At 36.5% G+C, this 18,663-nt stretch overlaps 1 protein-coding gene across 3 annotated transcripts in view; it reads right to left on the bottom strand.

Moving 5' to 3' along the window:
- twin (CCR4-NOT transcription complex subunit 6-like twin) overlaps window positions 1-18,663 on the bottom strand; it is a 447,613-nt gene that overhangs the window by 384,778 nt on the left and 44,172 nt on the right. For all 3 annotated transcript variants that reach the window (XM_090370609.1, XM_090370608.1, XM_090370610.1), the window contains exon 2: window positions 7,638-7,775. The gene's annotated coding sequence lies outside the window, so the exon portion shown is untranslated. The remainder of the gene's footprint in view (window positions 1-7,637; window positions 7,776-18,663) is intronic.

Raw genomic sequence — 18,663 nt, forward strand, 5'->3', positions numbered from 1 at the left:
CTTTATCAGTGACATAAGAGGATATAGCTTGACCTCATGCCTCGTGACAACTTGTTTATATTGTGAATGGCAAGCATGCCCAACAGTCATACGTAAACCAGCTCCAAATGAAATTAGAAAGTTGCATACTGCTTGTAAGTTCTTATACAATGGCCTAAGTGAATACTCTGCACAAAGGAACAAAAGTCAAAAGCTGAGTATCCTCTTATGATAGTAAAAATTTGACAGTTCAGTGTGTGCCTATCACTTTGCTGGTTCTGATGAATATACTAAGCTAAATTTAATTTTAAAATACCACATAAAACTAATAAATAGATTATAATAACACTATGCTATTCCCAGGTTACGCAATAGTATACTATGCTAGTATTATGTGATAGAGTTACGTTATAAAATCACATTTATTAATTCATAGTGCAAAGAAACCTCCTACTTTGACTTTCACTGCTTCAGCCAAGAAATTAATGAATTAAAAAATAAATAATAAAAATAAAATACCTACTACTTGATACCCTTCTCACATAAGTATCCAAATGAGATCTTTATTTCCACAAGCTACTACCTTCAAATGCCTATGGAGGCAACTTAATTAACATCTTGCTAACAAAAATAAAACTTCCTACAATCCAGTCTAATCCTCATTTCCTATAATTGAATTTATGGACCCTAGTTCTTGAACTATTTGCAAAAGTGAAAATTTTTATCCACATTCATTTTAATTTTTCCTCTCAGAGCTTTATACATCTCAATTAGGTCTCCTCTATGCCATCGGTTCCTAGTTACCTTAGAGTTACCTAGCTCTAAAACTGACATATTCAGAGTTTTGCCTCATGAATGCCCCTTTGCCAATCTCACCAAATGTACTGCGCATCTCTAGACCAGTTCTAAATAACTATAACTTTACAGTAACTATAACTATAACTTAATAAAATTCCTTCTAATATTGATTATAATCCTACAGAATAAACAGAAGAATACTAAATAGCATTTATATCTTTGCAATTAAATAGTGGCTAGGGATTGCAAAATTACCACATTTTCCTATTGCAATAATAAACATAATCCTGAAATCTTTGTTCATTACCGATAATACGAATAAATTATTAGCAAATTCAATACTATTTTTTAAAGTTTTATTTCATTTATTATATGGTTTCTATCACAATCAATTAATTAATGTTCGAGAGGCAACCAGAGAGAGCAATACTCTTGATCTGGTTATCAGCAGTGATCATTCGTGTATTAAAAATTTGCAGATAAAGGAACCACTAGGTGGCAGTGATCACAGTGTACTGATGTGGGATTTACTTAAAGATTTAATTACCATCAGGGGTAAAGGAAAGGGTTTTTGCTTCCGTAAAGGTGAGTACAGTGGTCTCAGAAAGTTTTTAAATTCTGTACAGTGGGATCAACTGACGATGTTACCAACAGTAAATTCTAAGTGGGAAGCGTTCAAGGAATTAATCGTGAATACTACTAAAAGTTTCATACCTATTAAGAAATATTGTTCAAGGTTTAGGCCTAAATGGTTATCTAATGAACTAATGAGACTCTTAACAGAGAAGAAAAATGCATGGGATGCATATAAATTATCAAGCGACTCAGAAGCCTATGGCAGATATACACTAGTCTGTAATCAGGTCACAAAGGAGGTTAGGCAGGCGAAGGCAGATTATGATGCTAAGCAAGCATTTCTTTACTTACATAAACTCTAAAAGGAAGGGGATGAATCTGATTGGTCCACTTGACATCGATGGTCCGACTGTTGATGATGTTGCTCAGATAGCAAACAAACTGAATGAGTATTTTGCATCTACATTCACACATGAGCAATTAATAAGGTTTGAAAATTGCAGAAGTATATCAAATTGTAACAGGATACTTAATGATTTTGTAATAATGAGAGCAAAGTGGAAGAGAAATTGTTCAAGTTAAACATAAGAAAAGCACCTGGGGTGGATGGTATCTATCCATTTCTATTAAAAGAGGCGGCAAAGCAACTAAGCAAACCCTTAGCCATAATTATGAGAGCATCCTTGGACTCGAGGGAGATTCCCACGGACGATGTGCCCAGTCATCCTGCACATTTGTGTGATCTGCACTCAAATGTGAAAGTTACCTTTCTTCCAGTGAATATACATTCGTTAATTCAGCCGATGGACCAAGGTGTTATAGCTTCCTTTAATCCTTATTACCTAAGATCTTTTTTACAATTGGTAGAAGCTACTTATGGAATAGGTAGTCTTTTAATTCGAGATTATTGGCGGAATTATAACATTCTTGATGCTGTAAAATATATTGAATTCGCTTGGGGTGAAGTTAAGAACTCAACAATGAATGCAGTGTGGAAAAGGCTGTAGCCACAAAGCTGCACTAAAGAAGCCACGGTCGAAATACCGGAGATAGTTGAGATTGTGAGACTTGGAAAAATGATTAGCAGAGAGGGATTTGAAGATTTGAAGAACTGGAACCAGCAAATATCATAGAAGTCCTTGAATCTCATACAGAACAATTATCGGTGGACAATATTTTTTCGCAATGTGAAGAAGAAGATAACAAAAATGATAAAAACGAAGAAGGTGCACACAAAATTTGACCACAAAGAGACTAGCAGATTGTAAGACTTGCAAATCAGCTTAGCCAAGAAGCTCTGGATATGGATCCTAATTTGAAGAGGAGTTTAAATTTTTGCAGAACTTTATCATTAGCTTTAGTTCCTTATGAAGAAATTTACAGAGAAAAACAGCATGCTTCTAAGCAAACAATTTTGACTAATTTTCTTCAAAAATTAGCTGGATACTGTTGCAAGTTTATCACAGGAAAACAGCGATGAAGAAGCAATGAATTTAGGTTAAAAATCTAGAGGTAAGTATTAGCAAGATTAATTTTATGGACATGTTTCTAATTTATTTCTTTTTTTTCTTACCAAATGAAGACAATTTTTTTCAATTTAATTTTTTTGCGCTTTTTTTTTTTTTTTTTTGTACAGGTACAGAACCATCACATCATATAAACTACGTTTCGCATTGTGCGAATTTGGACTGCGTGGTGTTTTCCCCATGCAAATCGGAGGACGACTGTATTTATAAGCCAGTTCTAAATATTTTCCTTGGATTTTTTTCCTCATAAAACATCCTTATTTCCTTTCATAAGATATTTGCAATATCATTTGTGGCACCTTAGGTATTTGTTGATTTTTTTTTTTTTTTTTTTTTTTTTTAAGAGCATTAGCAACTAAAGCCATATTGCTCTGGGGATATGCGGTGGTCATTCCCTGACCTTTCCACATTCTCCATATTTGGTGGTCACGGGCTCGAACCCCTGTCTAATCAAGAAGTATGTGCTACAGAGGCGCCGAATATTTATTGAGTTTTCTGTCTTAGGGCTAATTCTTTGCTTAATCACAAGATGAGTAATTTCTTTCATTGTTAGTGAACTGGTGAACACTGCTGGCATTAAAACATCATCTTCATCAGATTCAGGGTTGTTACAATTTTTATTCTCATCATTTGCATTCAAATATTCTGTTGTTTCTATTATTAGTTTTGTAATTTTTTAGATGTCTTACTGAATATATTGTAGTCATCATCATCTGGATTGCAAAGAAATTGCAAGATATCAGAATAGTTAGATCAGCTTTCTTCTATGTGTTTAACTCTTCCTTAAGTTCTTTACTTAGAGTACTATTCTGTCTTGATAATTCATCTAACATAAATTTTAATGTAACATTTGCATTAAATAAATTTGCATCCTCGCGGCAAAGTGCTTCAGTGAGCTAAGCACAACTGATGAATAATATGCAAAAGGTTGCCAGCATTCTGCCTTACTGATCCACCAAAGTATTGCCAACAAAGCCTTCTTAAAGTAGATCAAACATGGCCAACTTAACTTTAAGGATTTCTCGAATGTTTCAGCTGACATCTTTCCGTGTACTCTAGAAAGGCCAACATTCCAAAACTTAATGCTTCCATTTACAATAATATTCATATACGAATTGCTTTTTGATGTACACTCGTGTAAATTTAAGCTAAATCTGCAACTTTTTTAATTTTTTCTGCATAATCTATTACCATTTTTCTTATTGTATCTGGAGACAATGCTTCTAGATTTAAGTGATTAAATCAGGAAGCAAAGGAAGTAAGCAAACCCTTAGCCATAATTATGAAAGCATTCTTGGCTCAGAGGAGGTCCCCATGGACTGGAGATATACAAATGTTCCCCAATTCATAAAGGGGGATCAAAGGATGACACGAGCAATTACAGACCTGTTATTTTAACTTCCGTTATGGGGAAAATAATGCAATCATTGGTTAAAGAAGCATTGCAGTTGATAGCTTAAATAAATTCAAGGAAAAACGGAACAAACTTTTAGAGCAAATGGATGTGTGAAATGAGTTTTTTTTTTTTTTGGCTGGTGCTGTATAAGCTTGCTTTCTTGCATCATTTGCCTCTGCCACTGCTAATACTAAGTATACTCCAAGTATCATACAAAAACATATACCATGTATTTTTGTATAAAATATCATACAAGTACCATGTATTTTTGTATAAAAAATATGCAGTTATTTTTGCAAGAGCAGCAATATCTGTTTTTTTTAACAAAATTCTGTTTCAGAATTATCTTGGTTTATTTTTTTTAATAATTTATTTTGTGTATGATATTTAGATGAGCATGCAACCCACTTGTAATACCACCATCTGCATTGATCTGCTTTCCACACTCCTTAATTTGACATATTAAGGAGTGTGCAATTCCAGCATCATGATCACTTTCAAAATAATTCCAAGGAGACTGTTTCTTTCTTCCATTATTTTCCATTGAGGAGCTATAAAAATAATTATTTGTTATTATAAAAAAAAAAAAAAGTATGTTTTTTAAAGTTTCTCCATTTTTACACTGGATGGGCACAATCTAATTTTGAGTTCAATAAATTGAAATTTTGGAGATTATAATTATTATCTGAAAATGAACAAAGCTAAAAGAATAAAGTCATAAATTTGTGGGAAAACCACAAAATTTTACATTCTTGCAATTTGATTGTTTTCTCAGAGTTACTCAACTTACTGTTGTTGTTACTATACTTTATTTACTACGACTGAATAGTTTTAAGCAAAAGGAATAAACATAGAGTGAACCTTGTTCAATCTATAGCAAATCCAGACTGGGCATGCTATGCACCTTTCATACAACTGAAAGGTTACAGACATCTGTAAAAGAATAAAGGACGGAGAAAGTGCCCCTCTCGCGCTAGGCATTTATAAATTTCCAGGAAACCTCAAGTGAACAAATTTTCCCATGGAATTTCTGAAAGTTGGCAGATATTATCTTAGAAAAGATTAAATGATTGTATTCGTGAGCAATTTAAAGACCCTGAGGATTAGTAAACTCAGTCAGGATTAGAACCACATGGCAACAGGGTATGTGGCAGCAAAGAAGGCGATGACAATTTGCATGTTATTGAGTGCTAAGAACACCACTTTTCACTTACACTATTTGTGCAAACCAAAATAAAGGAAAGAAATAAATATCAGTTTTCAGTTATGGTTCAGGTTCAGCTAAACTCTAACCAAAAATATCGTTTTTTTTTTCTCAGTTCAGGTTTTTGGTTCAAATTGATTCAATGCTTTAATTATAGTAGATGAATGCTGACTAGACAGATCAATGAAAAAATAAACTAGATAAAAAATTATCAAATCATCGGTAAAGAAAGATCCCTTAACGTAATACCGAAACTAGGTTTCATTTCATTTATCGCTATTACCAGTAACGGTAAAGCCGGTAATTCAATCCCTAATGGTGGCAGAATTGTCTCCTACTTTGATTTTTGTTTTTTAAGCAAATTTTAAAGTCAAGTAAGAAACAATTTCATCTACTACAACAAGTAAACAAAACTTAACTACTAATTTTAAACAAATGGATAACAAAATCCAAAAGTTTTTAGGAAATACAAGTCTTCTTAGCAGCTTTCAAATCCTGCTCCCACTCAGTACTTTACTGAATTACCCCTAACCTAACTATGCAACAGTTTCATTACATTATATTAATAGGGAAATTTGGAAACAATGAAGGAAATGAATTTGGAGACAATGAAGCTGTCAATATGTCAAGAATTCTAATAAGCCTCAAGTTAAAATGGCTTGATTACATTTATATATACAGGCTGACCTTGATTAACGCGATTAATTCATCCCGCGAGCGCATCGTGCAAAACGGAAACGTGTTAATCGAATATAACAATCAATAGGGAAAATTATAATTGGTCCTTGACCTTCTGCAATGTCCATAAAGAATTTTAAAAATACCTTTTAAATAACTTTTTAACTGTATACAATGTAAAAGATAATGAAAATAATTATGGAATTAAATGTTTATTGCATAAAACAGCAGTTCCCAAACTGCGCGCCGTGGAATATTTTAAATTTTCGAGGGAAACACAGCGATACTCGACATCTGTCGGACACCGCGTGAACTACTAGCTCGAGGTAGTTCACAGTTTCAGCATTTCTTATTAAGTTGTTTGGACCTAACTACTAAACATAACTGTTAGGTATTTCTTTTGGTCTGGGTGTGCCTTGAAAAAATTACTGAGACACTAAGGGCGCCGTGAACCGAGAAAGTTTGGGAACCTCTGACATAAAATACACAATGAAGAATGTACACAATGACTGTTGGGGAAATATTTGAACAGTGTTGACTTTCTCTTTTCATCAATCAATTTCCGATAGCCGACAACAATCTTCTCTGGGCCCTGGTGAAATAAATATCGCAGAAAACCTCAAACCTTTTGTTTGAGGTTCTCTGCGATACGAAAGATTATCTAATTCTTTTACCGTTATCTTCCTTCACGGTAACATTTTCATCTGGCTCATTTAAAAATTTGAATTTTTATGCAAGTGTGCATTGACTTTATTAGCAGGAGACAAACAAGTAACACATCTTCCGATGATTGATGGAACACACTGAGGTGGGCAGCAGGCAAATGTTTGTTTATTGACCGTACGACTCACGGTAAGCTTAATGTGCGATTCAAATCTTTTTCAACTATTGCATAAAAAAAATAAATAAATAAAAAAATCGTGTTAACTGGAAATTTGCATTGTGTAAAGTGAAATAATTTTTCAAATAGCATTAACTGAAAATCGCGTTAATCGAACTCGCATTATGCGAGGCCTGCCTGTATAGTTTCACTGATAGTAGCTGTTGGTCAGGATTAGGAACAACCAATAAGAGACAGGTATCACAGAATGTAATAATGAATGAACCATTCAATAGCATAACAGTGTGAATTTGACTGATACTGCCAGGGGCTCGCATCTGGTGAGTATGGGCTTGGCACACCAAGAGTCCTGAGCTGGATATCATCATTCTTCTCTCTGGGGGTAACTCAGAAATTTTTTTTGGCTGGTGCAGCAAAAGCCCCAAGCTTTCTAGAACCATATGGCTAATAATAATGATAATACCTTGTATAACCTCAAGTTTTGTAGTTACACAAGCCAATTAATCATATGCTAATGACAACAGTATGTCAACATGTTTGTAAACAAATGATTTTTTTTATACTGAAGCACAGAGACAAACTTGAAAAACGAATTGGAAAATATTGTTCAGTAACAATTTTAATTTTGTAACAACTTACCTTACAATTTGCATTAGAAATATTGAAAAATGGCACACACAAAAAGATTCCTGATGGTCACAGATGAACTAGCTGTGAAGAAGACAGGGCAACTCAAACTGCAGAACAGATATCCTCAAGCAGTGCCAGATACTTCAACTTTATATGTTCAAGAGCAGTAAAATGAAAGAATTTACAAATTTTTTCATCTAATAGGAAAACAAAGAATATTATTAATCAAAAAAAAATTTTTATTAAAAAAATTCTAACATATAAGGGTCTCTCCAAAACTAATGCCTACACTGCAGGTATGCTAATTTAAACTCTATGTTACATTCTTCAAGACTAGTACGTACTATATTGAGGTAAACTCCTCTTATTATTTTACTAATATTCTTCAAGACTATAGGTACTTACATTTATTTTTTCACATATTCACCACATACATTTTTTCCACTGTTGAACTATCAGCCTCAAGGAGCCATTTCTTGAAAACTGTGATAACAGCATCAAAGTGCTCCCTGTGAAGGCCATCCTTCATTCAGACAAACAAGTGAAGGTCTGATGACACAAGATCAGTATTGTTTGGGAAATATGGCAGAATATTCAATTCACCAGAATTTTGCAATGGTGTCTCCTTTGTCAGGATGCTGCTATTGTAGTCTGGAATTGTCATGCCAAATGAGAAATTTCTGTTTTTTCTCTGGACTCATTCTTGCAATTGGTGTATTCTGTCTTCACATGGTGAGCAGAAATGATTGTTCATCCCCATTTCAGTAACCCATCTCTTGTCCTAAAAAAAAGAGAAAATATGACCTTCTCTAGTACATAATTGTGAATCGAATTCTTTATTGGTAAATCCTTGTATTGCCTATACACAGATTGCCACTTTGACTCAAGTTCATGGTGGGCACCTCAGATTTCATCTTCAATGACGATGCCATCAAGAAAGCTGTCTTACAGTCTCATACTTTTCCAGCAGATAAGCACGTCTGCACTTTCAGTCTGTGATCTTCACAGAACTTAACTGGCACAATTTCCTGTATTCCATATTGTTCAAAACTGTTTTCAATACATTAAAACATTATCTCACTCTTGCATACATTTTCTGGGTCATAATATCTTCACAAATCAGTTTATTCAGTCTTTCTCACCTCCTTTTATTCCAGTGTTGTAGTGTGGGAGCAGTTACGTTGATATATCCTTTAAACTATACCATATCACCATCAGTGACAAGCCTAAACCACTACCTAACTATGTCACATCAATAACCATATCCCAATAAATGTTCAAGTAATACTGGTGAATCTCAATAGCACAACATTCATTACATTCAGGATATGGCACTCAATGACACAACATTGCTTCATAAGTACATCAATATCACTTCTATTTTCATAGATTATTAAAACCCTGCCACTTGGTGTGCAGTATTAAAAGATGCATTCCATTGGCAGTAATGATTAAGCTGATGCCACTACATATGTTTTATGCAACATCAGTGAAAAAATTTGGAGGCATTAGTCCCAGAGTAGCCCTTGTATTTTGTTAATTCCCAGGAAATCAGGTTTATGTTTGTTTTATTAGTTTAAAAAGAACAGTTATTTATCAAATGGTGATGGGTGTAAAATTAAAATCAGACGAAATAAAAAAAAAAAGCCTCTCTCTCTCTCTGCCACTAATTTTATGCATCTGGATTCCCCAGGAGCTACCAAAACATAACTTTACTCAGGTACATTTTGTAATATAAATTCTTTTAGTAAATTTTAAAGGAATATCATAGAATAAAAGCAAAAAAAAAAATTTAAACAGGTTCAGGTTATCAGTTCAGTACCATGGAAAACAGCTATACAATGACAAATGAAAAATAAGACCATGGGGCTGGATTCAAAAGATCTGTTTTATATAAAAAAAAAAAAAAAAAAAATACACACACACACACACACACCATTCTGGACAAAAAAACTGCATCACTTGTGAATTTTGCAAATAATGTGTTTTTTTTTTTTTGCTGCATTATAGGTTGCAAAAATGTTTGAAATGCATTTGTTAGATGGGATATATATCTCTGTGAATGAAATACAATAAAAAGGCCACCTGATATACCTAATTGCCATAAATAATACCCTTTATGGAAATATGAGAAATCATGCAAATGGCAATCATGACAACCAAACATACATTTTATTGCATTTACATGTACAAACTGAAATGAAAAGTTAACTTAATAGTATTATGTACTGTAAATCAGCAAAATAAGTCCTCAATATTTTGCTGTTCCTCCTCGGGCTGCAATTACGGCCTTGCAATGATCTGGCATAGAGTTAATCAACTTCTGGATATATGGTTGCCTAATTTCATGGTACCACACTCCTATATGCTCTCCTGCAGCCGAATCTTACTTGTTGGCTTCTTCTGAGCAATTTTAAACGACATTATGTAACAGCAATTTTCAATAGGGTTCAAATCTGAACTGTTGCCAGGACAGTCCAACACTAATGCCAGCATTTCTGAGGTATGACTGCACCTTAAGGGAGGGAAAAAAAAGGGGAAAACATTGGTGTATGTTTTAAGCCTTGTGAGACAAGAAGACAAACTAATCATTAAATCTAAATAACATAAAACTCACCAATTTTTCTGTGTGGCAAGGTGCTGAGTCCTGTTGAAAAATGCAGTTTTGGACATTTGTGAGGCGATCCCTAATAATGGGTTTCAGGCACTCCTCCAAGATAGCCGTGTAGGTTTCTGCATTCACCATTCTGTTAATAACTTAATTCGTCCCACCCCTTTGCTTGTTATGCATCCCCAGACCATCTGACCAGCGGGAAACTTTACAGTCGGTGTTATACAGTCAGGATGATATGCCTCCGATTTTTGTCTTCTGACATATCGCTTCCCATCCAAGCCATGCAGGTTGAATTTTGATTCGCCAGAAAAGATGTCCCATTGCTCTTTTGTCCACTAAACATGCATTTTAACCCAAGCAAGTCACTTCCTCGTTTGTTGGGGTCAACAAAGGCTTCTTCTTGGGCCGATAGGTATGCAGACCACATTCTGAAACCTGTTTATGGATAGTTTTAAACCAGGAGCACTAGCATGGTGATTACGAAGGCATAGCTGTTTTAAATATCGATCTTGGGAAGGCATAGTCACTCTCTTACGGCCTGATCCAGGTCTTCTCTTCACATCACCAGTTTCATGCTTTAATTTCAGCACCCGGGATACTGTTGAGTGGTGGCAGCCTATTTTATCAGCAATAGCATGCATAGAAAGCCCTTCTTGAGACAGAGCAACAGCTACACTTTTTTTTTATTAGTGTCAACTGAACATACGGAACCAGCTTACACCTACGCAAAACAGGGTACTAATGAGCGTGTATACCCATCCAACACTGTATTTATAGAAACGGCTGACCTAATACGCTCGCAATTACTGTCTGATGCAATAGAAGAGTTATCACACACAATACCTTTGCTTTGCGACAAACAAAATGACTGTAATCAAACAATATCTTATACGTTTCACTATAGATATTACATTTTTTAAGGTGATGCAGTTTTTTTGTCCGCACTGTGATTATAGGTTAAATACTTTATTTACAAAGCAATACATCATATTTTTTGGCCAATTAGCCAATTTCTTAGCTATTTTTAAAAACACAATTCTTTTAGAATATATAGTAAAATGTTTTCTTCAAGAAACAAGATCAGTAACCTCATTTAGTGTGCCTCTAGTCAATCCGAATTCATTATAATGCAGTATATATCTTAAAAATCTAAAAAGCTAAATTTTCATGCAAAAAATATCTGTGAGAGAGCCACAGATAAGCAGTACCAGGTGAGTATAGATTCATTATTACCACTTCTAGATAATAGTCAACTATATATGCTGGGAGGCTGCCTCTCACACATTGTCCTAAACTTTTACCATTAGTAGAGGCATATGATGTAAGAAAGCAAGTTTATACAGCAACAGCAAAAAAAATCCTTCCTATTTCACTGATCCATTCATTCCAAATGCTTGCTAGTTCTGCCTTGAATTTATTTAAGCTATGAACTTCCACAACAACAACAGATGAAAGTTTATTCCAGCAATCAACTACCTGCTGGCTAAAGTCAAATTTCTGCACATCTGTTCTACAATTGTCTTTCCTCAGTTTGAACCTATGCCCTTCAGGTTTGTAATCTGAGCAAGAGGAAGAATCCCATCAGCACTGAGCCTGCTCAATCCATTCAAAGCCTTATATACCACAATCAGATCGCCTCGCAGGTGCCCAGTCTCCAGAAGCTGCACTTTGCAGGACTTAAGCCCTTCTTCATAAGAACACCCCTTTGTTGCTCTTCTCTGTACTCATTCTAGCAACTCTACATCCTTCTTAAATTGAGGTTTCAGATCTGGATCCACTACTCAAGGTGTGGCCTGACCATTGCCTTATACAAGGGGATAATCACCTACTCCTCCCTGTTCACAAAATTCCTTCATATATCACTGAGAAGACCCTATGACCTACTCTGGCAGCCTGTCTGCACTGCTCAGAAAACTTCATTTCTGACTGCACAATTACCCACCAGGTCTCTTTCATTCTTCAATACCCTGTAACACTAGCCAGTTAGTACATTTCTCTGGGATTACTGCTACCCATAGGCAGTACTTTGCATTTGTCAATATTAAACTTCAGTTGCCACTTCTCAGCCCATCTGCCCAACTTTTCCAGATCCTGTTACAGCAGCATACTGTCATTACTGTTATTAACAACCCTGCCAACTTTGTATCATCTGCAAACTTTGAAAATTAAGCTTGATATACCTTCATCAATATCATTTATAAATATGCAAAACAACAATGGGTCTAAAACCAAACCCTGAGGGATACCACTAATAACATTAATCCACATAGAGCAGTATCCATTGATCACCACTCTGTCTTCTCCCACTCAACCATCCTTTAACCCAGACGTCGGCAACCTTTTTTTGGCTGCGGGTCAAAATCAACCAAAATGTGACTATTAAAAAGACGGTTCGGGTCAATAGGTCTTTTCATTTTAAAACAGTCCGTTAGTGAATAATAACATAAATTTTATTGAGAAAACTATTACAATATGCTTTTAAACTCTTTTTAAACTAAACATAAAAAAAAAAATTATAATTCTAATTATTATAAAAACAATTGTCAAGTTTTAGTTCATTAATAATTTATGAACTTTATTTATAAGCATTCTCTTCATTATCAATGGCTCCCCTGATGCCGAATTTGTGACGTCAATTTAGTCAAGTCTGATTCATACTTAGTCACCTTAAAACGAATACAAGAGTCTGAATTTTCAGTAGTTAATCTGCTCCTGTTCTTGCTTAAGATAAATTTCATGTGTGAAAATATTTGCTCACATTTATAAGTAGAACTGAACGTGGACAAAATGGCAAAGCCAATTTTTTTCAAAGATGAAAACTTCATAGGAAGTGATGCCCAACATGATATCATGAGAAGATGATTATCTTCCGTGTTTTCTAAATCTTTCCGCAATGTCTTGAATTTGTCCGTTCACAACGTTGAACTTTTAAAATCAATCATTTCTAAACTTAAATTGTCAATTTTAAGATACAGTATTCAAAATACTGCAAATCTAAAACATTTTCCTCTATTTCGTTCGGTGTATTATAAAAATGTAAACATTTAAGAAGCACGGCGAAATGTAAACATTTCGCGAAAATTTATTTTTATTTTGTTACACAGAGCATGAATAAAACTACAATAAATAAATTAGCTTTCAGCTGGGTGGCAGCCTTCATCGGATTAAAATACTTGAATGGCAGTTGGAATAGAGATGCACTGCCAGGATGGTGCGTGAGGCACGTGGTTAATTGTTTGTTGATGTTTGTGGCTGTGACGTATGGTGGTGACGTGGCCAGCGTTTGTCTATGGATAGAATTACTGACTCTGTGATGGGGTTAACTTGACAACCACTGTTCCTATTCAAAACGGTGTCCGAGCATTTTATATTTAGCGATTCCAACCAGGTACGCCTCAGGTAATGGTGGGACCTGTCCACAACCACGACATCGCGGTGTGAGTCGATGTCGTGGTGGGTTATCCAGACATGCTCGGCGATAGCTGAGTGTTCTACATCTGCCAAACGGATCGCCCTTTTATGTTCTGAGAGACGTTTCTCGAGTCGACGTCCAGTCTCTCCAAAGTAGCAGCTTGTGCAGTCACGGCAAGAGATGCGATAGACCAAACCACTCTGTAGAAGGGTTGGGACAGGTGTTTTTATGTTGGAAAGGAGAGAACGCAGTTTCTTGCCTGGGAGTTGGATGCACTTTATCCCATGCGATCTTAGGATTCTACCGATCTGCTGTGACAGGTTGGGGTAGTATGGGATGAATGCCCTCGTGGATGACTCGTCACTGTTGGCGTTGCTGTTGGTCGTCACGTTGTCACGTGCTTGTAGATCACACCTGTCAAGGACGTCGATGGGGTAGCCACACCTCGTAAGGTCTACTTTGACTCTGGTGATCTCTTTGCATCTTTCATCTGCGGAGCTGGAGTGTGTCCAGGCGCGAGTTAGCAAGGTTCAGGCAGTTGAGAGGAGGTGGCCCCGTACGTGTGCTGACCGGAAGTTGGTAAATTGGCCAGCACACACAGGCTTACGATAAACTGTCGTCTTCAAGAATGTGTCTTCGCGCCGGACAAGTGTATCTAGGTATGGTATAGAGTTGTTCGACTCCAGCTCAATCGTGAATTTTATGAAGGGCGATAGTGAGTTGAGGTGGGTTAGGAGTCGCTGACCTGAATCTCTAGGGATGACTACGAACACATCGTCTACATAGCGACACCAAAAGGCGATGTGATCTGGTGCGTGTGTAAACGCATGTCCCTCTAACTCCTCCATCACGATGTTTGCTGTGACCGAGCTGACAGGGGAACCCATGGCTGTGCCATGTATCTGCTGGTAGATCGAGTCATTAAACATGATTGCACCCCCTGTTAAGCACAGTCTGAGGGCGTCAGTCTAGTTCTGCCGCTAAGGGTTCCATCATTATCCAAGAGTTGTTTTGCACAAGAGATGGCAAGTTCCACTGGGATGGAGGTAAAGAGTGATATGACATCGAACGATGCCATGACTTGATCTTGCGAGATGGATATAGTGCGGATCCTTTCTATGAACTCAACACTGTTGGAGACGGTGTAGGTGGTCTTGCCAACTAGAGGAGAAAAGTCTCGAGACAAATTTAGACAGCTCGTAAGTCGGTGATCCACAGCAGGATACAATAGGTCTTAGTGGTGTGCCTTCTTTGTGCACCTTCGGCAGGCCGTAAAACCATGGGATCTGACACCCGGAGGCACGGAGGTGATTACGGGTTGACTGTGTGATTTTCTCTTGCTTCAGCCAAGTGTTGATGAGGATATTCACCTCTGACTCCCATCGTTCCAAAGCCCTGTTGGGGTTGATGGTTAAGGGTTTGTAGACGGTAGTGTCTCGTAAGAGCAGTAAGGCTTTCGCCATGTAATCAATGTGGTTCATTACAACTGTACGACGGCCTTTGTCCGCCGGTAGAATGACGATGGATGAATCCCGTTTCAGTGCCTTGAGGGTAGAAATCTGTATACGGCTGAGGTTTGAAGAGACGGGGCGGGCATGGTGTAGAACTGCTGCAGTCTTTAAGCGGATTGCGTTGGCTACATCTTCTGGGAGGCGTGATAAGCTTGCTTCCACACCCAAGGCGATGTCGGTGATCGGTGGGTGCTTTGGAAGAACGGCAAATGTCATGCCAAGGGTCAATAAGTTTATTTGTTCTGCAAATAACTGCTTGCTGCTTAGGTTCAATACGAAATCCGTGCAATTTGTGAGAGGGGCATTACGCTGGCACCGAAATTTATGGGATTCATTAATTAAAGTATTGAACTTACGTTTCTGTCGGGCACAATAACGATCTGATTCTCTGACGGCCTGGTAACATAAAGTATTGATTACCTTAGTGTAAATAGGATCAGGAATCAGAGCCTTAAGGTCGGCAAGTAGGGCTGCTTTGCTCGCTGAAGCACGTTGTATGTCACGATGGAGGCAGCTGATCCATATGCGCAGAGTTCTGAAGCCGAAGTTCCAACAGGCACGTCCCATACGCTCATTAGGAAATGGTTGTTTGTAGCGAAACCCTTTCGGTATAATCCAGTTAGCTTTGCATCTATGTGCAAACCTCAGGTGTTGTCTGCTACGGGCTATGAAGATAAAATCTTTCTGGAGTCTCACGACCATATCATATGTTGGTTGGCCAAGAATAGTCCGTACATAATAAAACAGGCCTACGTGCTCTGGATTCATAATGCGAAAATTTATTTTTATTTTGTTACACAGAGCATGAATAAAACTACAATAAATAAATTAGCTTTCGGCTGGGTGGCAGCCTTCATCGGATTAAAATACTTGAATGGCAGTTGGAATAGAGATGCACTGCCAGGATGGTGTGTGAGGCACGTGGTTAATTGTTTGTTGATGTTTGTGGCTGTGACGTATGGTGGTGACGTGGCCAGCGTTTGTCTATGGATAGAATTACTGACTCTGTGATGGGGTTAACTTGACAACCACTGTTCCTGTTCAAAGCGGTGTCCGAGCATTTTATATGTAAACATTTCGCCATGCTTCTTAAAACTTTGAAATCTACTTTCAAATTCACTTTTAATGTTCAAAATACAACTTTCAAACATATTTAGATTGCTTTCATTCGATATTTTCTTTCTCATATTGGCTTTTTAGTAAGGGAAAGAAAAGAAATATTTTAGTTTTTATGTCAGTTTCAAATAATATTAATTTCGAACAAAAACTCTTCCATTCCCCGTACATTTTCAAAATTGTGTGGTTATTTCCTTGGAGTCGTATGTTGAAATCATTATAATGGTTCATTATGTCTGTTAAGAACAAGTCTTAAAAACCATTGTTTATCATTGAGTTCTAGATCATTTTCACCAATTTCGTAAAGAAATATTTGTATATCATCAAAGCACTCTACAAATCCTATTAAGAACTTTGCCTCGACTTAATCATTGTACTTCAGCATGTAACAGCAAATCTCCATATTTCGATTCAATTTCCTCCAAAAAAGCTTTGAAGCACCTGTGTGTTAATGCAGAGCGTGCTACTATTATGTTTACGATTTTAACAACCTTTTCCATTACATCCTTAAGTTGTTGCGTAGATGCCTTTGCAAATAAATTTTCTTCATGTATGATACAATGGAACGATAAAAGTGGGCCGCCAAGTTCATTTTCCATTAGTTTCACAAATCCAACATTTTTTCCTCTCACAGCTGGAGCTTCATCAGTTGTTATGGAAAACAATTTACTTTTTAAATCCAATATTTTCCCATTTTTGAAATTTGTGAACTCTTGTACTTGACGCAAAATATCAATGCCTTTTGTCATGTCATTCATTGAAGCAAGAACGCATAGTTCTTCATTGACGTTCAAACTATTTATTGATGCAAATTAATAATAATTGCCAGCCTAGCCATACTATTTACATCGGTACTTTCATCGAGTGCAATGCTAATTACGTCAATAGATAACAAATCATTTTTGACCTGTGCATAAATATTTTTTGCCATATCTTCAATGCAACGCTGAACTGTTCTGGCCAACAATGGCATTTCTTTAATTCACTCAATTATTTGTGTTTTATTTGTGAAGTCATTGAATAAGTGTTCGGAACAATTTATGAATGCGTTTTTCAAAAATTCGCCGTCTCTAAACGGTTTTCCATTGGTACCAATACTAAGAGCTGCAACAAAGCTGGCAGATGTAGCGTAATTGTGGCTGGTAACAAATCTCTTCAAAAATTTATTTTGTTTTCCATAATTTATTACACGTTTAGCAATGTATTCATATTTTTCGTCATTTGGCATTTCACTCACATCTTTATGTTTTGAAGAAAAGTGTCGCTCAATATTGTAAGTCCTGGCGGTAATTATATCTGTACATAAAGTACATATCAATTTGTCACCATTTTCTATACATCCCTACCTTTCAGTCCGCACACCTTGAAATAATCTCTTTTTTGCTGTTTGTTTGTCCGTGGTAATAAAAATAATAATTATTTCGCTTAGGTAACTGTTCTCGTGCTTCTGAACTAAACTACTGTTTATTCACGTTAAAGACGAAGTAAACGTAAACAAGAGTAGATGCATGATCAGCAGGTGGGCAGGGCACCTATTGGACGGCTGCAAGTGGCACACAGTCAGAGTGCCTAGCCAACCAATAGGAGTAAATAAACGCTTGTCAAGTAATGATGAGATTCATTCGGACAATGTCGCTGTATTCCCCCTATGTTCATTTCTGCAACTTTGTAATCAAACCAAAATGTTAATCTTATTATTTATATTTTCTCAAAGTGTTTGTTTCATGTTTATGTTTTATAATTTATTTTTATATATTATACTTTATTTGCGAAACTCAAGTGGGTCACTTGAAATTATCAAATGGATCACTTGGTGACCCGAGGGTCATAGGTTGCCGACGCCTGCTTTAATCCATTATAGAAACTTGCCCTTAATGCTCTGGCATTAAGGGCAAGCTCCAATTTGTACAGTAGTCTTCCATGTGCAACAGGAAGCTTTCCTCCTTAAATCCAAATAAAGTATATGAGATCAAAATTATTTTTTGCGCCCAGTTCCTTTGTGACCACATCATAGTATCCAATCAAATTGGTCCGACAAGCCTTCCCCTTAAAAAACCCATGCTGGGTTTTAATTATTACTGCTATCTTGTCTAGATGATGCTGCAATGCTTCATCAACCAGTGACTCCATTATTTTTCCAGGAACGGAAGTCAAACTAACAGGTCCATAATTACTCGTTTCACTCTTTGATCCCTTTTTTGTGAATTGGACATACATTTGCACATCTCCAGTACATGGGGACTTCCCCAGAGTCCAAGGATGCTTTCATAATTATGACCAAAGGTTTGCTTACTTCCTTTGCCACCTCCTTTAATATAACTGGATACATCCCATCTACCCCAGGTGCCTTTCTTAGGTTTAACTTCAAAAATTTCTCCTCCA

Source organism: Mastigoproctus giganteus, chromosome 3 (assembly GCF_048544385.1).
Source record: "Mastigoproctus giganteus isolate SK-2022 chromosome 3, ASM4854438v1, whole genome shotgun sequence".
NCBI lineage: Eukaryota > Metazoa > Arthropoda > Arachnida > Uropygi > Thelyphonidae > Mastigoproctus > Mastigoproctus giganteus.